The sequence below is a fragment of the Cygnus olor genome, chromosome 3 (assembly GCF_009769625.2).
Source record: "Cygnus olor isolate bCygOlo1 chromosome 3, bCygOlo1.pri.v2, whole genome shotgun sequence".
Classification (NCBI taxonomy): Eukaryota; Metazoa; Chordata; class Aves; order Anseriformes; family Anatidae; genus Cygnus; species Cygnus olor.
The window spans coordinates 40,188,562-40,215,053 of NC_049171.1; the positions used below are offsets into that span (position 1 = coordinate 40,188,562).

The 26,492-nt window shown below is 38.7% G+C and overlaps 1 long non-coding RNA gene across 1 annotated transcript; it reads right to left on the minus strand.

The window, feature by feature from the left end:
- Positions 1–456: 456 nt before the first annotated feature.
- Positions 457–25,592, minus strand: LOC121067942. Its single transcript, XR_005818520.1, has 4 exons — positions 25,508–25,592; positions 17,909–18,048; positions 16,041–16,158; positions 457–604 (listed from the first exon to the last, which is right to left on the minus strand). It is a non-coding gene; the product is annotated as an uncharacterized LOC121067942 (long non-coding RNA).
- Between the last annotated feature and the right edge of the window lie 900 nt (positions 25,593–26,492).

The following is a 26,492-nucleotide window of genomic DNA, read 5'->3' on the forward strand; positions in this document are numbered from 1 at the left end:
AGATGACATACAAACTAAAACTACTCTGTATCTTTTCTTTTGGTTCTGTTTTGATGGGAAAAGGCTTTTCTTAGGCATTTGAACAAAAAGGAAATCAGTATGTCTATGTTCTGGCTCTCTATTCAATTATCTAATGCCATTCAAATATCCTGTAGTTGACAAAGACACATAAAGGCTTGTGTATCTTGAAGCTGTTCATACCAATTCTTCTGCATCGTGTCTTTAATCTGATCTAAGCAGGAGTTCTTTCTTCTCCCTCCAAGAAGAGCTACCAGCATGTACAGGTGGTACACAGCAACAGTAACTGTTGGCATTAACTCTGAGGATTCAAAAGACATAACTTTGCTGATGAGTAAACTCAAAGAGAAAGCTACAGTGGCTCCAGCTTGCCTGTGGACAGCACAGGCAATGGAATGAACCCCACTGATTCCTCTGAGATTTTTTTTTTCCGTTTTATTCCATAATTTGCAGCAAACACTTAAAAGTAGATTTTTTTTTAAACATATTTGTATCATTGATGATACGGAAATAGATTTCAGCAGATGTTTTACATCCTCTTCAATGATCTTCCACTAAATCTGTGACCCATTTTTATCCAGAAATCCTAGAAATGATAAAGATAAAAATGGTATAAAATTATTCCTTTACAAACAATCCCCTGGCAGTTAGAAGACCTCCTTCCTTCCTCCCCTCCCTTCTGTATTTCTCCCCCTCAACCATTGTAATGTAATTTTTTAAAATTAGATCATCTACAGGTCACCTACTTACATGTTGACTGTAGCAGTTTTTTGTTGTAGACATTCACTTACCTTTGTTATGCCTGGGCATTCAAGAGTTTTTTCTGGTTTTGCTTTTGTTGTTGGTCTTTCCCTCCCCTTTACTTTGTATAGTATTAATTACACTATTATTATTATTATTATTATTATTATTATTATTATTATTATTATTATTTTAAAGCATGCAAGAAAAATGACATTATGTTAGAGTGACTTTTCTCAATTAAATCAAAGGTATCAGATAAGATTAAGGAAAATGCTTGCAAAGCTCTGGTCCAATAGAATTAGCCTCTTCATGTTAAATAAGCTTTAAGAAAAAAAAATCCAAATGATCTCACTTGTAATATTTGTTGAATACAAACACAGATTATATTTGAACAAGCAAATAACAACATGATCCTGATTTTCCCCTAAATAAACAGAAAGAGATGATATTTTTTCATGCCTGTACCTATAAATATATGCTTATGGCTTATACAGAGTAAATAAATCAGTAGTTTAGGACTGAGCTTAATTCTGCTCTCATAATTTTTAATGCTGCAGTGAATTCAGTGAAATTTCAGTGAAATTGAGATTCACTGGCTGATGAGAAGAATTAGGCTTGTTGGTCTGATGAAATGAATTTGAATTGCAGGCATTTAACCAAGACAATTTCATTAGTGATTAAAAAGCATACGGAAAACTGAAATATGGAGCATAAGGGTCAATAACTCAAAGTTTTGGAATGGATTTATGGATGATGTTATTTCACAAACTTTAAAGGTATTTTAGTTCTTTTTCTTCCTTGTTTCCTGTGGCTCCTTACAGGCATTTTCATGTGTGATAGAGTAAATATTTGTTACTGTCTTTGGTGGGCAGATAATGATAAGTTAAAACTGACCATTTTTAAATGAAAAAAGTTAATTTTAACTTGCCTCATCCTATTAACCTGGTTCCCCATGAATACAAAATGGCTGAGGAAGGGAGTGGTGGTGTAGGAGAATAAATATAAAGCAGTGATGATAATACAGTCTAAACTCTGTGAAAGTGCAGAGCACCTCTGGCTCAATGAGAAGGAGCTCCTCTTAGGCACCTTCTGCTGCCAATAGAGAGGGACTTGTCCACAGCCAGAGTCTAATTTACCCACCCTGAATTGCCTTCTTTAAGCTTGCATTGAAGAAAACAAAAACAAAACAAAGCTACAACAACAACAACAACAACAATACACCAATAAAGGTTTTTTGTCCTCCAAAGTAAAATTATGGCTGTTGTCTGGAGCTGCAAAAGGATGCAGCCCTTCCTGCACATTCATGCTCAGCCTTTCAGAAAGCATGCACAACCTCTCTTTGCTATTGATTAATGCTGTCAGTGTTATTCTGTCTGCCTAAAGCACGGGTGTAGTAAAGAAGAGCCAAATGGTCTTTTGCATTTCATGCTTCTGTGGGACATCCCCACTGCCTCTACTGCACCATACTGCACCAGATGACTCTTCTGGGGTGTATCTGAAAGTGGAGGCAGTGAGGAAGCCACAGTGATTTGTCAAATTGGAGAGTAGACAAGCAAGTGAGTAGAAAAGGCATGGGTAATGGTGAACAAAGTATACTTTCTCATGTTTCTGACAAAGTGAGTTTCAGTATAATTATTCATATGAATACTTTGTTGGAATACTGCTGTTGCAAATTTTCTCTTGCATATTTTATTGGAGTAGTGACTTATAGGACTGAAAACTGGAAGCAGTCTTCAGTCTAACTGACAGGGCTGCAAGTTGGGCTGTTTTTCAGCAGAGGGGGGCAGAGAAGCAAAAGCAGAAGCATCTTCCTTTGTTACTTCAGAACAGCAGTAACATGTCCACCCAGATTTCCCCCATGCAGACCAAGGACTTTCAGTAAGTTGCAAAAACTCCTTCACACTATGTGAGGTGCATACCCATGGAGCTACTGTCATTGCTTAACCATCCCACATATCAGGGAAAAAACTGTTGCACATGGAGATATTTTCAATGATCTGTAGAAAGTCCATGCAGCTGATTCCATTTTGTACAGTGAAACTACAATCTCTACTTTTGCTTAGGGCCATTGATGGTCACTGTGTTGGGACAGACTGTGACCTTAAGGAAAGACACTACATTATGATTATAATTCCCTGCTAAAGATTTCTCCATGCTGTTATTCCAGACAGATGTTTGTCTAACCTACTCTTAAAGACCTCCAGTGGTGGAGAATCCCCAGACAATCTATTTCATTGCTTCATTATCATTACTGCAGGAAAATTTCCTAAATTGCATTTTTATCATAATTGCTTGTAGTTACAAGTAACTGATTTCCAGAATGCGAAATGTGTAAATAAAAAGGACTGTTCCCTTCATAAGTCCTCCATTATCACTTTCTGACAATTTTAAATGAAGCACTGACTGTATTTGAGGAAATGTTCATTCCAGAAAATGTTTAAACTAATGTTGTAGTTATCTCTGCTTAATTTCTTGCACAAGACAGGAAAAATTATATCACAGTTTCCAGTAATTCAATGCCGTATGCCACTCAAATAGTACAAAATGGGCAGATACTGGCTGTGAACATGATCACATAATTCATGGAGGAAAGCTTTCTGATGGTAAATATGTGAAAATCATTCATATGGGTATAAGCATTTGTAGAACCTCAGCCTGTCCTCTGTTTGGCATGATGTGGCAGAATTTCATCTTGCAATAAATTGAGTGCATTGCTTAGTTTAAGGTTGTTATAAAGCTACTGTTAAGAAAATGAGTCTTCTCACTCAATACTTCGGTAACTGTACCAAGGAAAGAAGAAAGAATACTGTGCACAGCTAAATATATACCTGAGTCCAAACTGGATATAGAATGCTATCATTCTAATTAAGCAGTGTTTGCACTTTGCATAAATGTAATTGTCTATAGGAGTAAGGCAATAGGAAATCAAGGCCACTAGAAATCTGTCTCTCTAGATGCATTATAATTCAATGAAGTCCAACTGTGAAAATTTCTGAATTTCCCTAGCCCTTAACAAAGAATTTGGGGGAGTAAGTTCTGTAGACATCTTCTAATTGTAAAGACTAACGGAGCCAGCATTGAATGGGGGTTGGTTAATTAAGTTAATGCTTAATTTACAGGTTATCAAACCAGTTGAAGAATTTATGCATCAGAAAGGCACAGTATGGTTATATATATATATGTATATATATATATTTCAAACTACAAATGAAGAAAGTTCATAGAAAGACTATATCCAGACTTTTTTTTTCTTTTATTCTTTTTTTTTTTTTTTTTTTCATATTTACAACAGTATAACAGTATTCACATAATACAAAAGTTCATATGGGCTATCATCTATGTTAAAAAGCTGACTCTAGGATCAGTGGGGCTGCTGGTGACTGTGAAGTACAAATAGATTCAGAAGTAAATGAGTAGATTCTGCTATCTTAATTTCTGATCTGTCTAGTTATTATTAAAGTAGAATGTGATTGGATCTCAAATATAGAATTAAAGGAAAATCAGCAGCACTGAATAAATCTCTAATGATCGCAAAAGTTTTTTCCTAGAAGTAATTTTGGAAGAGTAGAAGAATTTCAGGGTCAAGTCATGCAATCAAATGAACTTAATATTGCAGCAGAAACATAATCTTTGGGATATAATATAATATAATAATTATTGCAACACTTTACCAAGAAAATGAAAAAGAAAAAAAATATGTTGCATATGTAAAGATGCATACTGGACAGAATGTCTAAATGGCAAGCATTTTGTCCCTCAGGGACAAAAGGGAATAGAATCATCACTAATCCAATTGACTTTTTTCTTTCCTGTTCCAGAAATGACAGTTTTTGAAAATAATCTAAAAAGAGAATAAAAGCTATTTGCAAAAGAAAGCATGAGCAATTGGAAAGAGATAAAAAGAAAAGCATAATAAAACCAGAAATATGCTAAATCATACCACAATTTGTGCATTACCTTTGCAACACTACTTCATATAACAAAATTTCTGACAACAGTACAGGCCAATAATTAACCTTTTCTTCTTTATGACAGAGTAAGCACTGTAACCTCTGCAATATTACATGATTATTTCATGTAACATATTCAAGGTTGTTGAAAAGCATCTTACAATGAAGACTCTAAAATCCATAAAGTATATTGATCAGAATGAAAAGAAAAGTCTGTTTGCAATTCTTGCATGATCTTATTTCCCTTGTGCAAGGGGAGTCAAGGTGTAAAAGGAATGAAAACATCCTCTTTTCTTGGTTGGGAATTTCCCTTCTGGGTGATTCTCTAGGCTATATATAGCAACTTCAGCTAGCCCCATAGTACCTTATCATTCCTGATGCAATTTTGGGGAGTCACCATATACCTACATATGTTGATGTTATATGATGTAGCATGAATATTTGGGGAGAAATTTAGCATTTGCTGTTAGTTCACTACTTCTGCTTTAGCAATAGTTATGTATAAACCTGGAATTCTGATTTTATACTCAGATCGTTCCATCAACCATTTCCAATAGATTCAGAAGTATTATGTCACATCACTGTACAAAGTAAGGGAGTCTTACTGAATTCATAAAGGTAGTTGAAGAGATGCAAGGGAGATTGAGGTTAGGCATATTAACAGGATTCACCCACTATGGGTTTTTCAAGCTTAGCAGAAAGAAATTCTTGGCTTATGTAGAAACGTTGATAAGCATTTCTGGTAAGCTTGATCTTAGTGACTTCATAAAGGGCAGACAGTGTTTCAGTGAGTGATCTCTGAATGATCTTACGAAACCTGGACCCTCAATTCTGTGGTCTAACCACATGGAAAATACTATATCACATGGAACAAAGTCATACACCAAATCAACATGACAGATCTGTAGTTGTTCAAAGGAAGTTTTATATTTGATCTGGATTTAAGCTTATCTATAAATATGGAGGCACAAAGGCAAAGAAGACTGACAAAACCCCGAGTTAGAAGTAATCGCTTCTGATGCTCTTGATCACCTTCTGCATCAGAAACTCTTAATAAGTATTTGGTTGCACTACTGCAGCATACTGCCAAGGTGACCATCTGTCAGTTAGCTTCCAGGGAAGCTACAGAAATTCTCTAGTAAATGAGGATTATTATTATTATTATTATTATTTTAAATTAGGGAGGGGTTTCTTTATAAACATCTTTAACTTACCTGATGACTTTACAGGCTAAATTATTAATAGGATAAGAATTCTTAGCAATAATAATATCAATTCTCATCAGATATAAAACTCATGCAGGGATCGAATTATGAGGGTAAAAGCTATCATGGAAACTTGAATCAAATTTATTAGCAGATGTTCAGTGATGCAGAAGAATTATACATGAATAATAAAGTGCAATGCTAGCTGAGAGCTCTCAATTTCCTTCTTTTCCCAGGAAGTACCTTTTAATGGAGGTCTTTTCCCAAAAGCTTAACACTGCATTGAATTATAATTAAGCCATATTAAGAAAACATTCAAGTGACAATGATTTACAAATGATCAGATGAGTTGGGGCTTAGCTTAGGGCTTTACTGACTAGAATGATTTCTCTGTTTTGACCATATGTCTGTTAAGAAACTTGATTCAAATGCAAAAGCTATTATGGAGATTTTTGAGACAATTAAGGAAAAAGAAATTTAAGGTGTTTCCTGAAGTTTTCTCTTGCAAATAAATAAATACATTCATTATTTAGTTAACTAAAGCATTGTGTAATTATCAAGGATCAAGAAACAAAAAGTTCATAGCAAATGTAAGTATCTAAGAGTGTAATACTTTTTTATTGCCTGCCTGTCACAGTCAAGGACACCTTTTTTTTATGACCTATTTAACCAATCCAGCAGAAAAAAATAGTGGCATGAATTGTAATAGCTGAAAGCCACACACTTTCACCTTCATTAAAGATATTTCCATTGTCATGCCCCCCCCCTCAATGAAAGTGAACCATGGTTTCTTTTTGTCTCTGAGATAAAATGTACCTCCTCAAGACAATCTTTATTTCAAGTAGCAGCATGAGACTAAATCCCTCTGGTCAGGAAACTTAATTTATCACCCTCAAAAAGGGGTCCTAAAGAAGTACAGAGATGGATGGTGACATCTTAAAGGCTAATAGACTGAGGGCTAAAGATGTGAGTTAAGACTAATGGGTGCAAATGCAAAGATACGGTTTCTTTCTGCCTGAGATTTTATGTCTGTTACCACTGAGTTTCTATGAGACAGGACTCAAATATCTGAGGTATAAGGAAAGGTAAGAAACTATGGGCGACTAATTTAGTCACCTAACATTGTCATGTCAAGTTTAAAAGGCGAGTTTTTGGCAGGTTAGATTCACTCCTTTACCTCCAGTCTACCTCCTGGAAAGGTATTGAACTTGATACTTGAAGCAAAGGGAACATTCTGGTAAATCAGTATAATCATTTCTATGCACGGCTGTTTCCTGATCCTCCAGCCACACCCATGTCCATGTCTGGCACCATGCCTGGTGTCCTGGTGCAGTTTCACCAGCTACAGACAGGGTATTTACCCTTTTCCTTTTCTAGTGCATTGCATTCATTGTTTATGTGCTGAGTTCAAGCACAGGCTCTACAGTTTGACAAATAATTGTGAATTCATATGTATGCTGCATATGCTGACAATGTGTTTACAAAGATCCTGACACATTTGGGGACCTTTAATATCTAAGGTCTGATGATGCTTGACAGGGGGTTGCATTTCTAAAGTACCTCAATTGGATTCTAAACCAGCCTTATTTCTCTTAAATTTGCTTTATTCTAGGAACATCTTACAGCAAAATAGTCCTTATAATAATCTTTAATGTCTCACTGGTGATCTCTACCGCTAAAAGTGAATATCAAAATACCAGATCAAAGCAGCTAAATTATTCAGGCAAACTTATTACAGGAAGATTCATATTCTTTAAATTTGCCATCAAAAGTCATTTCGGGATATATAATTGCACATTTTGTTAGCTTTCTTCTTAAAGATGTACTCAAAATTCACTGTCTGTAAGAAACAGCTAAACTGGAAAAACTTAGAGTAAAAGAAAAAGAAAGCTAAAGAAACTCCATCTTTAATACCTCAGTTCTAATTTGTATAAATATGATAAGGATGTATGAAATGGATAAATGACATAAGATTGTGGCATACCCCTTATTTCTGGCTATATATAAGACTGAAGATATCTTTATGTTGCCACAGCTCGTCATATCACTTATGCAAACCCACTGTCTATTGAGAAGAGAATGTGTGCAGACACTCGACTCTCCCTTAGACAGAGTGCTGCCTCACGCTAGATTCATATCAGAATATTGGAAATCACTGTATTTCCAGTTAATTGGAAGAAAGCTTAGTCTTTTTAATATCTGAATTCAGAGAATTGTAGAAAAACAGTTCTAGCAAGGGCTTTAAATTGTCATGAAGTCCATCCTCCTGCCTTACGACTGGACCAATGCCTATAGAATTTGTCTGTGATAACTGTGTTAATTGTGATAATTCTCAAATATTAGTGCAGTTTTGTTTGGCTTTAATCAGAATGCACTAACTGGAATTCATGAATCCTTAGATGAGGAAAGACTGAATGATTTGGCAGTGTGTTAATCTCATATAAAACTTTGACCTTAAAAAATGTGATTTCCCTCACTGTGGTCACTTTTGATTCCACTTACTATTAGGTGTTATGCTAATATATAGTATACTAATTATAGTATACTAATATTTCAGTATTGTTTTATATTATTTTTTATGTTTATTGCTTTGTAGTTTTAATTATGCTATGTATATTTGGGAGGCTGTTTTCCTTCTACCTCGCATACTATAGATATGCTATACTGGGGTTTTGTTTGTTTGTCTATTTGTTGTTGATTGGCCTTTCAAAGTATACCTGGAATAAATACGCTTTAGTTTCAAATAAATATATGACATATCTTATTATTTGAATTTTCAGCAGGAAAGCAATAAAATTTACAGCTTGGGATTGATGGGCAACAAATCCAGCAACAGATAGATGAATGTATCAATTCCCTATTAAAAGCAAAACTAAAGCACATGGCTGAAGGTCAGAATATGAATAGTCAGCATGGATAAGAGGCAGAAGTGATCATATAGAAGGAAAGCAGTTCCATATTCACATTTGAGAGTTGTAGAATAATTTCTGGCTGTTTCTAGTTATGTTAAAATTGCCAGGTGAGGTTCAGCAGCAGATCTCATGTAGCAGAAGCTCTTCTAGTGCAACAATCAGTCTCAGAAAATAAAATAAAATGATTTTTGCTTTAGATAACTAAACAATGTCATCACAAAATGAACACTACTCCCTATATTAAGCATACATCTGGAAATGCTAGAAACAACTTTATGCAATCCAAAACTAGAAAATAAGTGGGTCTAACCAATCTGAATTTCTGCACAGCTGTTTGCAGTACTTGTGGTATTAGATTAGGGCAGCACATACTGCATGGTAAGTTAAGAGAACAGTCCTGTCTGCTTCCTTCATAAATGGGAAGCACTTATGGAATGTCAAATTCAATAATTTCAAGGAAAGTCAAGCAACAAAACCAATGTGGGAAGCTGGAATGGTAAGACATCTTTGAGCTTACTTCTTTGAAGCAAATTTTCATTAGACCTGTTTCCTTGCTGATTCTGCAGTAGCCAAGCAAAGTTACCTTACTACCAAATGTAGCGCTGGGAAGATTATTTAGATCTTTACAGTGGGATTCAACTCATATCTTTATCTCTTTATCTGTCTAGAAATTAGAAATGGGTCTTAGTTGCCCAGCTGGGCATCTAAGTGTCAGATAGAGTGTTCTGCCCAACCTCCCATTGTTCATCCAGAAGGATGCAATCTCTTATGTGTTCATGTGTTCTGGTGTTCTATGTTTCAGTTGTGTGCAGATTTCTGCAATACTGTAGGATTCACAAGTAGTCCTATGCCTTTTTTTTTTTTTTTTTAAGCCTCTAAATCCCATCCTTGCATCCCATCCTTGCATTCCACCCAAAGAAAAATATCAGAATTTGTAGTAAAAGGGAAGTTGGCACCTACAGAATCATTAAGCAGGTTAATCACTCTTTGATTATGCCAACGCCTCTGAATGACTGCACAAAGCAGACAATTTTTGTAAGGCTGATATAAAAAAAGATGAATTTCTGTCTTAGACACAAAGGTGTTAATGAAATAACATTTACAAATGGAGGTGCATGAGGCTGTCTTCATTGTCCTCAGAACACACAGGTCTCTGCATTGTCCTCTAAGTGGAGAGTCTCCAGAGGGATGTCATTTTATTCCTGTATGTAATTTAAGATTGTGAATGATGAAACTTGAATATTTCACACTAAACTAAAATAGAACTTTCTAAGTCATTCGCTGTCTATGAAGTGTGTTTCGTTTTTTCGTGAAAAAGAGCTGTGCATCTGAACTTCTCAAGCTGAGAAAAGAACATAATCAATGTCTTCATCTCCCTGGACAAATGTTTCAAATACTAAATATTGTATAATTCTCAATATTACATCAAGCGTAGTTACTGGCAGTTCAGTTTCTGTTTGATTTTTTTTGAAGCTATTCCTTGCGCGAGCGACCAGGAGCGCGGCGACCAGGGCCGGCAAACAGGGAGTGACGTGGGGGGAGTGACGCGGCAGTTAGCGAGGCAGTTAGCGCAGGCAGGGCGGGCAGGAAGGGCGGAGCGCTCACACCCGCCCATAGGGATAACTCCTCTAACGGCACTCTCCCGTCAGCTGGGCTGCAATGGTCTCCACCAGGCACGGTGCTTTCTCTAGGAAGTCAGTACACACCCAGACCGACTGCCCGTCCAAACATGCGGCAGTTCAGGTCTCCGGCTGCGGGGAGCGTCTGAGCCTCTTGCTGCCATCGGCGGGAGGCAGAGAGACTGCTTGCGTGAGGTGCGAGCAGGTGGACGACCTGGTCCGCATGGTGGTGGAACTCAAGGAGGAGGTGCAGAGGTTGAGGGATATCAGGGAGTGCGAGCGGGAGATAGACTGGTGGAGCAACTCCCTGCAGGACCGGAGGGAGAGGGACCAGGGTGAGACGCCCCAAAGGGGGGTGGACCCCCTGCCCTGTCGCCATCGGGCAGAGGGAGGGGACCTGCGAGTTGAGGAGGAATGGAGACAGGTCCCTTCTCGACCTCTCAGGAGATGCCCTCCCCTTCCGGCGCCGCCTTCCCAGGTGCCCTTGAACAATAGGTTTGAGGCCCTGGAGCTTGAGAGACCGGTGGGTGAGGACGAGGTAGGAAGCCTACCCAGGAGGATGCCTGAGGTGAGGAAGTTGACTCCACGCCTCAGGACTGCCTCCACCAAGAAAGAAAGAAGGGTGATTGTTGTGGGCGACTCCCTCCTCAGGGGAACGGAGGGCCCTATTTGTCGGCCTGACCCCACACATAGGGAAGTCTGCTGCCTCCCTGGGGCCAGGGTCAGAGACGTTACCAGGAAGCTTCCAAACCTGGTTCGCCCCTCTGACTATTACCCGCTTTTGATAGTCCAGGCTGGCAGTGATGATGTTGAAAAGAGAAGCCTCAAGGCTATCAAACAGGACTATAGGCGGCTGGGACGATTGGTGGAGGGAGCGGGAGTGCAGGTGGTGTTTTCGTCTATCCCTACGGGGGAAGGGAGAGGCACGGAGAGGACACGGAAAGCTCACGTGGTTAATAGGTGGCTCAGAGGCTGGTGCCAGCACAGAAATTTTGTTTTTTTTCACCATGGGGAGCTTTGCTCGGCACCCGGCCTGATGGCCCCAGACGGGTCCCTATCTCCAAGGGGAAAACAGATCCTAGGCCAGGAGCTGGCGGGGCTCATAGAGAGCGCTTTAAACTAGGTAAGAAGGGGGACGGGGCTCAAACAAGGCTTGTTGGAGCTGTGCTGGGGGAAACAATGGCTAGGCTGGGGAAGAAGGCGATGGCCCAGCTGAAGTGCATCTACACTAATGCACGCAGCATGGGTAACAAACAGGAGGAGCTGGAAGCCATCGTGCAGCAGGCAGGCTACGACTTGGTTGCCATCACGGAGACGTGGTGGGACCGCTCCCACGACTGGAGTGCTACAATGCCTGGCTATCGGCTCTTCAGGAGGGACAGGCAGCACAGAGGGGGTGGTGGCGTGGCTCTCTACATTAGAGAATCTTTTGATGTTGTGGAACTCCAGGCTGGGAATGATAAGGTTGATCCCTGTGGGTTAGGATCCGCGGGAAGGCCGGCAAGGCTAGCATCCTGGTCAGGGTCTGTTATAGACCGCCGAACCAGGATGAGGAGACGGATGAGGAGTTTTATAGGCAACTGACAGAAGTTGCAAAATCGTCAGTGCTTGTCCTCGTGGGGGACTTCAACTTCCCGGACATATCCTGGAAACACAACACGGCACAGAGAAAGCAGTCTAGGAGGTTTCTGGAGAGTGTGGGAGATAGCTTCCTGACGCAGCTGGTCAGTGAACCTACCAGGGGTGGTGCCCCACTAGACCTTCTCTTCACAAACAGAGAAGGACTGGTGGGAGATGTGGTGGTTGGAAGCTGTCTTGGGCAGAGTGACCACGAAATGGTAGAGTTCTCTATTCTTGGCGAGGCCAGGAAGGGGACCAGTAAAACTGCTGTATTGGACTTCTGGAGGGCTGACTTTGAGCTGCTCAGGACGCTGGTTGGCCGAGTCCCTTGGGAGGCGGTTCTGAAGGGCAGAGGAGTCCAGGAAGGCTGGGCGCTCCTCAAGAAGGAAATCTTAACGGCACAGGAGCGGTCCGTCCCCACGTGCCCAAAGACGAGCCGGCGTGGAAGAAGACTGGCCTGGCTCAACAGAGAGTTGCGGCTTGTGCTTAGCAGAAAAAAGAGGGTTTATAATCTTTGGAAAAAAGGGCAGGCCACTGAGGAGGACTACAAGGATGTTGCAAGGCTGTGCAGGGACAAAATTAGAAAGGCCAAAGCTCATCTGGAGCTCAACCTGGCTACTGCCGTTAAAGACAACAAAAAATCCTTTTACAAATATATCAATGCGAAATGGAGGACTAAGGAGAATCTCCATCCTTTACTGGATGCGAGGGGAAACCTAGTTACTAAGGATGAGGAAAAGGCTGAGGTGCTTAATGCCTTCTTTGCCTCAGTCTTTAGCGGCAATGCCGGTTGTTCTCTGGATACCCAGTGCCCTGAGCTGGTGGAGGGGGATGGGGAGCAGGATGTGGCCTTCACTATTCATGAGGAAATGGTTGGCGACCTGCTACGGAGCTTGGATGTGCGCAAGTCGATGGGGCCGGATGGGATGCACCCGAGGGTACTGAAAGAACTGGCGGAGGAGCTGGCTGAGCCGCTTTCCATCATTTATCAGCAGTCCTGGCTATCGGGGGAGGTCCCAGTTGACTGGCGGCTAGCCAATGTGACGCCCATCTATAAGAAGGGCCGGACAGCAGACCCGGGGAACTATAGGCCTGTCAGTTTGACCTCAGTGCCAGGAAAGCTCATGGAGCAGATTATCTTGAGGGTCATCACGCGGCACTTGCAGGGCAAGCAGGCGATCAGGCCCAGTCAGCATGGGTTTATGAAAGGCAGGTCCTGCTTGACGAACCTGATCTCCTTCTATGACAAAGTGACGCGCTTGGTGGATGAGGGAAAGGCTGTGGATGTGGTTTACCTTGACTTCAGTAAGGCTTTTGACACCGTTCCCCGCAACATTCTCCTCAAGAAACTGGCTGCTCGGGGCTTGGACTGGCGTACGCTTCGCTGGGTTAGAAACTGGCTGGATAGCCGGGCCCAAAGAGTTGTGGTGAATGGAGTCAAATCTGGTTGGAGGCTGGTCACAAGTGGTGTCCCCCAGGGCTCGGTACTGGGGCCGGTCCTCTTTAATATCTTTATCGATGATCTGGATGAGGGCATCCAGTGCACCCTCAGTAAGTTTGCAGATGACACCAAGCTAAGTGCGTGTGTCGATCTGCTCGAGGGAAGGAAGGCTCTGCAGGAGGATCTGGGTAGGCTGGACCGATGGGCTGAGGCCAACTGTATGAAGTTCAACAAGGCCAAGTGCCGGGTCCTGCATCTGGGGCACAACAACCCCGGGCAGCGCTACAGGCTGGGAGATGAGTGGTTAGAAAGCTGCCTGGCAGAGAAGGACCTGGGAATACTGGTTGATAGGTAGCTGAATATGAGCCAGCAGTGTGCTCAGGTGGCCAAGAAGGCCAACAGCATCCTGGCTTGTATAAGAAGCAGCGTGGCCAGCAGGTCTAGGGAGGTGATTGTCCCCCTGTACTCGGCTCTGGTGAGGCCGCACCTCGAGTACTGTGTTCAGTTTTGGGCCCCTCACTACAAGAAGGACATGGATGTGCTCGAGAGAGTCCAGAGAAGGGCAACGAAGCTGGTGTGGGGTCTGGAGAACAAGTCTTATGAGGAGCGGCTGAGGGAGCTGGGGTTGTTTAGCCTGGAGAAGAGGAGGCTCAGGGGCGACCTTGTCGCTCTCTACAGTTACCTTAAAGGAGGCTGTAGAGAGGTGGGGGTTGGTCTGTTCTCCCACGTGCCTGGTGACAGGATGAGGGGGAATGGGTGAAAGTTGCGACAGGGGAGTTTTAGGTTGGATGTTAGGAAGTACTTCTTTACCAAAAGTGTTATTAAGCATTGGAACGGGCTGCCCAGGGAGGTGGTTGAGTCACCATCCCTGGAGGTCTTTAAAAGACGTTTAGATGTAGAGCTTAGCGATTTGGTTTAGTGGAGTACTTAGTGTTAGGTCGGAGGTTGGACTCGATGATCTTGAGGTCTCTTCCAACCTAGAAATCTGTGTCTGTGTCTGTGTCTGCTTTTGTGAAAGGCCCAATCTGATAGTGTGTGACTAAAACGTATCAGCATACCAGTTTAAAGATGGGATTAAGCTTGACCGTTAGTCTTTGCTTCATCATTCCAATAGCAACCTGGAGACCTCTCTGTCAATTGCACTGAGTTTGGGTGATAGTGTTTTTATTTGCTAGGATTATTTGTTCTCAGGCTATTTTCTTGCTATGGCATCGGGGTATGGCTCCCTCCTTCCAGAGAACTAGTTTAACTCTCCTTTTCCTCCTTCCCTCTATATATAACAGAGTAGCAGAGGAAGAGAGAACAACATCCAATCTTACAAAAATTAAATCAGCATTACACCTCTCTCCAGGGAAAGCATCTGATTATTTCTGTGAGAGAGCAGAAAAATGAAAACCAGTGCAACACAACAAATAATTATCTGCAGAAAACAAGGAGAGCCTGTCCGAACCTCGAAAGGATTAAATTTGAGTTTGACCAGACAGACTTTAAGTCTTCTCCTCCACTTACTAATGTAAGTTTGTCACTTTACAATGTTATCTAAGGAAGATTTTGTCTAACTAACCTATGAAAGAACTAAGATATTTTCTGTTAGATAAACAATCAGCAGCTATTTATAGTAGTGATAGTGGAGATTTTTCAAAACCTTTTTCTTCACTTTTCTGAAGATTACAGTAAAACAACAAAGATCTGAAAAGAGCAGATCTTCCTCAGGTGTTTGTCACATCTGTCAGACTTTTACATGTGTTAGTTGCTCTAGGTTTCAGAGATGATACTGAATACCATTGTGCATGCAGCTAAAATAAGCTTATAGCCCTAGAATTCTCACAACAACCTTAAAGAATTTAGCACCTCCCAAGTTTGAAGCTTAGAGAGTGGTTCAGCTGACCTGACATCAGCAGTCTAAACACAAATGTCTAGTACCATTTCAGATGCCCAGTTTACATAGTACATCTGCACAGATTGGTGGACATGACCCAAGTACCAATGTACAATTTAACACGAGCCCACACTCTTTTCAGGTGGAAGCTGGAAGCTGGAAACTGGGGCTTATGTAACATGGGGGAACTCAAGGTGCCTGAAATGACATTAGAAACTTATGTTTATGTGGCTAAGTCCCATTATATAGTAAATAATTAATTTAACTTTAAGGTAAGTTGCATTGCTCCACTTTCTGCACTGACTCTTTTATCTCCTCTAATTATACACTGAGTTTAAACATCTTGCACTGCAGTTAGTAGCTGTCTTAATCTTTAGGTACATGCCTGAATCAAGCACTGAATCTGACTTCTAGACTTGGGTTAAACCTGGAGAAGTGAAGAAATCAATACCAGCAAAAGTAAAGTTCACCAGTATCTGATTGCTGTCCAAATTAAAATATTTATTCCAAAAGGAGTCGTGTAATCATAGCCATCCAAAAGATAAAAAGAATATATTGGTAGTTTAGCTTGTCTCTCTTCAACTAAATGAAATATACTTCTCTCCTCAACAATGTGGCAGATGCATAGATAAAAGACAGATGTTCTTGTTACCTTCTCTTCCAGACACCTCTTCTCAGGCATCTCACACACTGAAGAAATGCCGGGGACAAGCAACAGCCCAGCATAGCACTAAGGTCTCCATGAGGGAGATATTCATGTCCCTGTGCACCTGCAAGCAAGCCCGGGAGTTGGCAGAAATGAATTTTATAATGCTTCTGTTACGAGATAACCTTTGATAATCATCCTCCCAATTGCTTTTTCAGAATTAAATGCTGTAATTCCCTGGTTGACTTGAACACCCAAGCTGTACAGTCATCTAGACAAGGGAAGTGAGAAAGTACCAGCTTTAGTGGAAAGAGAAGAGAATGTCACAGAGGAAATGGGAAGAACTTGTTCTAATAAAGCTTAGCACCTGCACTCACAATGACATAGTACTGTGTGTTCAGCAGCTAGCACAGGTCTGCAGGATCCCTCTTTCAAGTACTTTTACACCACAACCTCTAGCTGGAGCAGACAATTCCCCTTAAGTTTGGCAATACTGGTAAACACAGGAGTGTGGAAAGAGGTTGGTTTTTGTTTGTTTTATTATTTCACCTTTTTTATGTTCCTATTGCTGTGAAAGCAAAATATATTGAAGTATAATTTCATATTACCATATTTCCATTTCTCACTCTCTCATTCAAACTGTTGAAATACTGCACACACTCAATTCACTCAGATTAAAACAATATATACATAAAATATAGTTTTGTCCTTTAATGCTCAGGTTCAGGTATTTTATCCAATCTAATTCCTCCAAATTGAGCTGCACATTCTATTCTGTCAGTTCTACAGGGATTGGATTGTAACTCGCACAATATGACCCTGAATGGAGAAAGAAAAGAGTCTGAATCTCCTTATGTTATGCTGAGAAACTTCTGAGACCAAACTGTGCAGGATGAGATGCCTGAATCCTTCCATAGCATTCCTTCTCTGTCGTCTTGAACTCTGGAACAGGAAGAGAGGTTCCCAAAGCAAGAAAGGGATTAAAAGGAGTCCTAGCATCATCTTACCTTTAAACAAAAATGTTGTGATATAATAGCACATCAGATTTTATTCTGCCTGAAAGCAACAATTATCTCTGTGGCTGAATGCAAAAAGAAAGGAAGTGTGGTACTGGCATTTGAAGGCCTAATGCTGTATCTTACAGCTCTTCCTAGCATTTGGACTTGTTCTAATTTTCAGATCTGAAGAATCTTTCACAATACAGTGCTGCTTCTACACAGTATTTAATATATATTTTTTTCATTTTAAAAGGAAAATGTGAAGTTTTTGGAATACATACAATCTACACGTTCAGGGAAAAATAAATCCAGTCTTTTCTTAGCTAGTACACTTCAAGAGCTCAGTCACAGAGTTTATGTGAGCTGCAGGTACTCACAACATCCAAAAACTGTTCAAAATCTCACTAGGCTGTGACTTAGGTGAACAAAGCATTTATTTGTATTGTCAGTGCGCAAAAATGTGAAGAAAACAGCATGTCAGTCCAAAAATTGCTAGAATTTCTTGTCTTGTTGCATCACAAATAAAATATTTATAGAAAGCTGATGTTTATTGTCAAAATCCAAAGTGAAAAATATTGGTACAGACATAATACGGACTGTACTGTAATTTATCTACAAAAAATGATGATAATGGTTACCTGTTCCTCCTGGTTTGTACAGCTTAGGAGGAGGGAGAGATGAAGATACACAGAGGGCAAAACACCATTCAATTCTGCTGATTTGTTTTCACTTACGGACTTCAGATATTAAATGCAAATATTTGCTGAAGCCTGCAGATGTATGCTTCCGATATGTTGTGTTCAGAAAATGAAGTTAAAAGAAGTCATATTACATACTTTCTGAAAAGTTGCTGTGCACAGTTGATTTTTCACTTACTTCTCAGATGTTGTTTTATCCCCTGAGCCCTCATCCTCCAGACCAAATATCCCTTAGATGGAACTGCTAGCGATTTGCTCATTCTGTTTTATTTCTGATGGACTCTGAGTTGGAGAATGTCATACCACCCCAGTGTGCTGCTGAGATACAAATTGGACATGCTTTGAGACTAAGGAAACATTTCTTCATTTCCTAATCTAAATGTACTCTGTGCCAACTAGTATCCATTCAAACTCATTTACCAGCAAATAAAAGACATAACCTATCTAATGAAACAAAAAAGATCAGGGAATTAAAAAAAAAAAAAAAGCATTAATAAGAAAACCCTTAAATCATGATACACTATAATTATAATTAATTAGTGAATAAATTTTGTTTTCTGGAAAATTTCTCAGAATATGCACTCCTAATGAATAAATTTTTTTCAGCATTCCAAACAATGTAATCAGACTGAAAACATCAGTGCATATAACAGTTGCCAAATTGTTGTTTGCTGTTTTTCTTTTCTCACTACAACACTAGACCAAACAGCTTTTGGAGGCATTATGACACATGTGAAAGAAATTTAAGATTAAGACCAATAGAAAAAAGAAGTATACCTCTGTGCATATTCACATGCATGCATCTCTTAATTCTTTAGTTTAAAAGAATTACTTCTCACAGCAGATAAGTATGGTTACTTTTAACCCATTCAATATTTATTCCTCTGTTATTCATGTATGATGGCATAAATTTAAGTTCTTATGTTTTAAATTGATCCACTAAGTAATTTAGTTTAAATATTAAATTTAATTCAATATTTAATTTTGTTTAATAAAAGTGGGCTCCCATAAATGTATGCATTTAACTGATATATATTGTGACTGTATAATTCTGAATAGATTAAATATTTAATAAAGAACACTTCCTTGAATTATTCAGTATGCAGACTAGATAACTGATATATTCTTTCAAAATAGTGAAAATACAAATGACTTGGTTGGATATTTCCAACCAAGAATACGTATAAAACACGTTGTTGGTTCATTTCCAGTCAAGCAAACCAATCTTTTCTTAATGGAACCGACCATTGAGAATTCATGAAGAAAACTCCCAGAGCTATTGTAACTCTAATATAGCTCAAAAAAAACCTAGGCTATTAGAATATGCAGAATTCTGTGGTGACAAAATGATTTTTAAAAAACTATAACAATATAATTTTCCTTTGTCTTCTGTGAACAGCTAAATGTTCAAAAGATTTGTAGTTAATGGTGGTTTAGTATTCTGGAACAGATTCAAAGAGTAAAATAGAATCATAGTTAAAATCTCAAATCAGAAGATATATTTCATGGTGAAGTTGCATCAGAAGGAGACTTCAGAAGATTGCATATAGTTTAAGTGAACTTCATCACTCATATAATTTCAGGTGTATATGTCATATAAACTTAAATAAAGGAGAGAATAGTTAGCTGATAGTTTTTGGTTTTATTTTTTCTAAGAATGTGAATTAACAATGATAAGCATATATGATTGTGCTGAAGGACTTTGTTGAATCAGTGAATGTACTTTAAAAATCATACATAATGGTCCCTCTCCTTTCTTATCAGTGGACAAGATCTGCTGCACTTCTGTCAGAAAATATCTTATCTGATTGCCAATGAAGACTGCTAAAGAAAACTTGTGATCTTATTTGCAGTATGACTGTACAAATGTTTGTGCCAGCAGAAATGACAAAGCATGAGGTTGATGCTTTGAGACAAGAAAGAATTGGGAGCAGTGCCCCTTCAGCAACAAAACTGTATCTTTATAAGACAGAGTCAAATTTTTACTCTGAAGAAAAGAGAAGTAGAAACTAACCAAGATGCTAAAGCTGATACAGAATACCCTTATTGCTTAAGAATAAACTTGGTTATCTTACCTACTGTGAATTTTTTACTCTTTGAAATTCATGCTTTCAGGTAAACATTATTTTATTCTTGTACAGTAGTAAAAACAATGCATTCCCTATCCATGGTGAACGAATGGGCAGTATTACAGGTAGCAGCTCCCAGCCCTCTGCTGTTCAAAGCCCTAGGGGGTAGCAAGTTTTGCCTCTCTACTGTTGTGTGCTCCCTTCTGTAAGCTGGCATCAGGGGGCACAGGGAAGGGTGATCTGTTCAGTGAACGCCAGCAAAACTGGTATTCAGTCAGTTAGGAGGGAGTAAGCCTGAAAACCTTTGATCCTCTGGGAGATTTTGAAGGTTTTGAAGATTAATTCCTCCTTTGGTTCAAAGGTATGGAAATGGACTCTGTGTTCTTTTTGTCTATAAAAACATGCTTTCTAAAGCAAAGTCAAGCTATTTCTATTATTGATAAAAATAGTAATAATGTTTTTCAGCACATACAAAACCAATTAAATCTGTGGAATTTCATGTGATGTACAGGTGGCAACTGTGAATATCTTTGTAACCTTAGTAACCAAATTGAGATAATAATTATGTATAAATGAGAAACAGCTATTGATGAAACTGTTCAACTTATTTTGTTCTCATTGGAACATATTTCTTCATACATTTTTGTAATAACAAAATGAGTTTAGGTAAGATTTTTGATGTCCTTAAGAGATTATTTTTGGCTTTAAAGTACTTGAGTTAGTAAATAAACTGATAGAAAGTTATAAATGGAACAATGGAAGAAGGAGATATTTTACTGCAACTATAAAATAGAAGAAAATTTTGCTATGAGAAAATAGAAAAAAATATGTTTTAAAAATATTTTTAAAATGGATTGCTAAATGGAAATGAAAAAAAATGTTTTGTTCTTGTCACTTTATTTGTTATGCAACGGGAAAAGAAATGTTAACCTCGTCAGATCAAACAGCCTTAAAGAAATGACATAAGGATTTTAGGAATCAGAAGTCAATATAATCCTGAAAACAAAATGCTTTGTTCATCTAAGACTCATTTTTCAGTCTATTGTTGCCAAGAAAATAGTATTTTTATAATAATGAACAAAATCAAACATGTTTCAATTATAGAAATCTCCATTAATGGTGGTAGAAACAATTTGGTAAATGCTTAGTAAATGACAAAGTGTTTTTTCAAAAGTCACTAATACTTCAGTTGGACTACCGTACTACTATTGGAGAGTGTCCAGAGGAGGGCTACTAAGACGGTGAAGGGCCTAGAGGGGAATATGTATGAGGAGCAGCGGAGGTTAATTGGTCTGTTCAGCCTGGAAAAGAGGAGGCTGAGGAAAGACCTCATCGCAGTCTACAGCTTCCTCACGAGGGGCAGTGGAGGGGCAAGTGCCGATCTATACTGTCTAGTGGCCAGTGACAGGACCTGAGGGAATGGGGTCAAGCTGCAACAGGGGAGGTTCAGACTGGATATCAGGAAGAGGTTCTTCACCAAGAGGGTTGTCATGCACTGGAATAGGCTCCCCAGGGATGTAGTCAGGGCACCAAACCTGTTGGAGTTTAAGAAGCGTTTGGACTGTGCTCTCAGTCATACGATCTGAATTTTTGTTTAGACCTGTTTGGTGCCAGGAGTTGGACTCGATGACTCTTGTGGGTCCCTTCCAACTTGGGATATTTTATGATTCAGATTCTATGATTCAGTTCCCAAGAAGATATAAAAATTAAGGTATAAAAATAAACAGTCTATCATATGAAATTTAAACAACAGATATTCTTGAAAAAATATGAATTAAACAAAAATGTAATGTGGCAGAATTAACTTTTAGAGTTTGATTTTATTTTTTTTTCTGTCATGATAATGAGGAATAAACAAGATATACATAGTCTAAAAAGTTTCATTATGGTTCGGGTTCTTCTTGAATTTAAAACAATGAGCATAGTGAAAGACTGGAAGTAATTTGATTAGCAAAAGGAAGAATGAATTTGAAATTGTTGCAAATTGGTCTAAAAAGCACAGACGCAGAGTAGGGCCCAGAATAGCATCAAGGTCAGACTTCCCCATTGTGATATGACAGAAGAAATGATTCTTACTGTAGCCTTTTCCATGTTGTGACGTGACTCAGAACCATAATCTCCACTATACAAATGTGGATTTTTATTTTTATTTTTTTCACAGTTCGCACTCAACATGAGCACAGTAAAGATACTTGCATAATCTCATGTCCCTCTCTAGCATGCCTAATCAAATATGTGGACATTCAGAAATCCCTACAATAGCCTCTGGGAATCTCTGTGTTTGCATCATGATGTGAAAAATACTGTCCTACCCCAGATTTTCAAATGCTTCTCAAGAAACCTGAAGGAACAGAAATGGATTTGAAAGGAGGAAGAAAGCACAGTACACTATGTGCTTATGTTATGTTAATTTAATTAGGTGAGTCATTTGTAGTTTCGTGCTTTCACTGAATTTTAAATTGCATCAGATCACAAACCTGCAGCTAAAGACTGGCAGTTATGGGTTTAAGTCAGGATTATCTAAAACAGATGAAAAATGGTATTGGGTAAAATTGTATACAAAGGTGCCTAAGTCAGATTTATACACTTGCATTGATTAGAATCTTCAGCCAGTGCCACTTAGTGCACGCTATCCATCGAAGTGAGGTCTAGTCACTGAGCGCAGAAGGCATGTCATATGAAGATTGAGGGGGAGTTAGCATTTCTTATCTGCTAATGTGACCTTTTATATCTCAGCCACCGAGAAAAATGGGAAAATGAAAACAAACAAACAACAAAAAAAACAACCCACAAGAAAACATTGAGAACAGATCCCTCTATTTAACAGCTCTTCTATTATTTTTTTAAGCATCTGTGGTTTTTGTATGATCCATGTTCCTGATTGCTGTGCATAAACATGCACACGCATACAAATTAAAAACATAAAGTAAAAAGGAAGGGCAAAAAGTCCATGGAGAAAAATATATCCATAATTTTGGATGAAATGCAAGTCAATGTATGAGTGTGTGCTGGCAGCTTGCTGAACCTGTCATTAGTGAAGATGATTTAGCTATTATATTAACTTCATGAGCCTTCTTTACACAAAGTCTGAAATAGGACAGCATATCAGCAATGTTAATATTCCATTAGTTTAAGTCTTTGCTAATGGATTAATACAATTTATGACAAAAGAAGCATTTAACTGTCCAGTTTTGTTTGCCTTAAATCTATATAAACTTGAAATACAGTCTCCTTGACAAATGAGGTTACTTGAAACTAAATGGAAAATCTTATTTGCCACCACAGTGGTGACATGAAGAATTGCAGCCTTTAGCTCAGGGCTACTAAGCTCTTAATAATGAGAGAAAGGTACTCCATCTTCACCTATAGCCACAATTACAATGAACAAAAATAGCTGCCAAGCTGTCTACAAAAAATATTCATGACAATGTGAAAAATATTGATTTTAAAAGCCAAGAAATGAAATATCTTCTAAAGTGCTTCATTCCATCCAACTATTATTTTCCAAAAGAAACTGAGGGGACCACAAAGTATTTCACAGAACTCCTACATTAAAAATAAATCCTCTCAGAAACAGAATAAACAAGCAATCCCAAACTCTCTGTAATTTAAAGCAGCTCTTGAGTGGTGACGTCACATGCAAGATGTGCACCCTGACCTGGAATGATGTTGAAAATTGTACCCTGGACCAATCGTCTTTTCTTCCCACCCTTTTCCTGCCCCCACCCCCCCAGAGAAATTGAGAGAAATGTCTCTAAGTATGTGAACCCCTGGCATGTGATGGCACAGCCTATTGCTCTGAGCTTCTCAGTGTGTCATACACTGGCATGGCATGCTGATTCTGAGCCATTATAGTCATTGCATGTTGGATTTGCAATGTGCTTCTGAGCCATTATATATGTCAGATGAGATGGCAAAGCTCACTACTCTGAGTCTTCATGCATTTCTCCTGATTAGAACATTTCTTTCTGTCCTTCCTGCATTAGCTCAGCATGTCTCTTTGGCACACAAACACAGGAAAGAATGGCTTAATTTTAAACAGAATACTGCTTTTATCGCAAAGTGAGAAAAATAATAGGGAAACATCATATCTAATCTCAAATGTCACAAATCCTTTTTGTTACCTGACTGTACTTCTCAAGTTTAACTTTGATAGTAGTTAGAATTTTGAAAGGCATCTAGGTACCTCATTTCCACTGGAATTACCAGAAGATAATAAATATCTTTAACAATCTAAGTCTATGTAGTTTCTGAGACTAAGCCTTCATTTTGAAAAGACACTTAGCAGCCAAATGTTAAAAGCATTTAAGTTGGGAGTGTAAGGATGTAGACAGGTACCCTAATGAGATTTTCAAAGTGACTAACTCCCACTGAAATCAATCTAGCCTAAGTCCTTTTGGCTTTCAGTAGGATTAATGATCCTCTGTTAGTAAAATTCCTTTGGAAATGGGATTTTGGTAGTTTCAGAAATCTTACACAGTGCTTCCTAAAATACAGTGCTATTATTTTAATGTGCAGTTTTTAGTTATATTGATATTTATCATTATTTTATGTTTTCTTGCCTATGTTAGCCAGAAATACACTTTCAATCATCTCCAAATTGTTTATATGTTTGAGTCAAATTAAGCCTGGACTCAGTCATCAAGAAACCAATAGTCCTGCATGTAGCTTAGCCCATAGCTCACCATTCTGAAAAGTTCACATCCTTATCCTACAGAAAATATCTGAGTACATGGGTTGGAATTTCGTCACATCCTAGCAAACAAGCTAGAGGATCAATAATGGATTCTTTTACTATCAGATACTTGGCACATAGTAGAACAAGAGATAAGGAAAAAAAACAACCAACCAACGAAAAAAAACGAACAAAAAAAAACAACAACAAAAAATAAAAACCCACAACATTTTGTAAGTCAGTATCCTCTGACAATTAAAATATTCTCTTATGATGTAAGAGAGTCAAGCTGAAGCCTGCACCTTTCTCTCTCTTTATTTTTTCTTCCAGATTGGAGTAAGATTTACTAGAGGGAACAGAGGCTGGGGCTGTCAAAATATTCTCTCTTAAATGTGCTGATGACTCTCCTTCATCTTCCTGGAAAACACATTTATTTCATATTTTCTAAGCTATAGTCTATAGCTACTTTGAGGGCATGGGAGTGGGATTCATGTCACAAGACTTGAGATTCATCCTATATTACTTGATCATATGGATTAATATTTACACACATACACGTGTACATACAAGTACATGTGTACATATATGTTCAAGATAGGTCAGTTAAATCATAACTCAATTAGTTCATTGTAAACTAGCAAGGTGATGGAAGCTCTGCTTAAAAGCTAGTGTTATAGTCTCTTTCTTCATCATGTAACTTTAATTACATTAAGGACATTGATGTCAGAGCAGTATTTTTGTTTCATTTGTTCCAGGTAACACTCCGAAAATGCTTAATAAGAGGTATATTATGTACTAAAGATAAGTCATGAACAAGGTTTGTATAGAAGAAATACCTAGCACATAAGTGTCATACAGGCTGTGCACGCTTGCTAGAGAGTGGATTTTATTCTTGTTGAATATTGCCAGACAGCCTTTAAAATATTGCTATTGTAGTCTAATGATTTTTTTATATTAACTCTGTTGCCATCTGAATATGCATCAGGGAAAAGCTACAGGCAGATGCTTTAGAGACAATAGGAAGTTAATAGACCTTATCTTTAGTTGGTGTCAGATGCTGTAACTCCACTGAAATCAATACATTCCTACTGGTTTGTACCAACTGTGGATCTAACGCAAGGCCTCATCCTTGAGGAATGTCATGCATGATGCTGTGTCAGGAACTGCACTGCTGGAAGCAGTAAACCTCACCCTGTGTTTTATGTTTTGTTTTGTTTTGTTTTTTTATTCAGGATGCCAGATACACAGTTTTCACCCTATGTCATCTTTTAAAGTCACCAAGATATGTGGCATGACATTAGTAAGGGTTTCAGAATTGGCTTTTGAGATTATATACTTTGTGGTTGGACCCAAATCCCATTCCTGCTCAATGAGTCAATGAACACTTACAGCATAGCAGTTTTGCCATTTTAACTTCAGTTTTAAAAGTCTTTGTGTTTTATTGGCTTTTTAAAATTTATTTTATTTTATTTTATTTTATTAAAGCTCCGGATCTTGTGATTACTCATCAGTCTCAATCTCTATTTAAAACCAGAATGTTTTAATTTGTCATTTAGTCCCTAAAGATTTGAGTCCGTAAAAGCAAGTAAAAAAATCATTAAAAAAAAACCCTTCATGATTTTAAACTTGAGCTCAGGAGCTGGGAAGCTTGATTCATGATTTTGTAATTATTTGGGACTATTATTTTCATTCAGATCAATCCACTGATATGACAAATAGCACATTGCATATAGCTGCATCAGGAGGATGCAGAAGGTATTGCCTTTCAGCTGTACAGGCACTATGCAAAGGGATTCCTGGTGTGTGTGAGTGTGTGGAATCTTTTACTTTTTAGGAAAGTTGGAGGGTTTATTCACACCTCTCACCTAGCAGTTGTGTCTGCCATCTCAGTAATATGTAGGAAAATAATACCATTTTGATGAATATTCATGCCTGATGAATAGTTTTAACATTTCCACAGCTGGACTCTGGCTGAGCAATCACAGCAGCAGTCAGAAAGTAATATATGTGAAATGAAG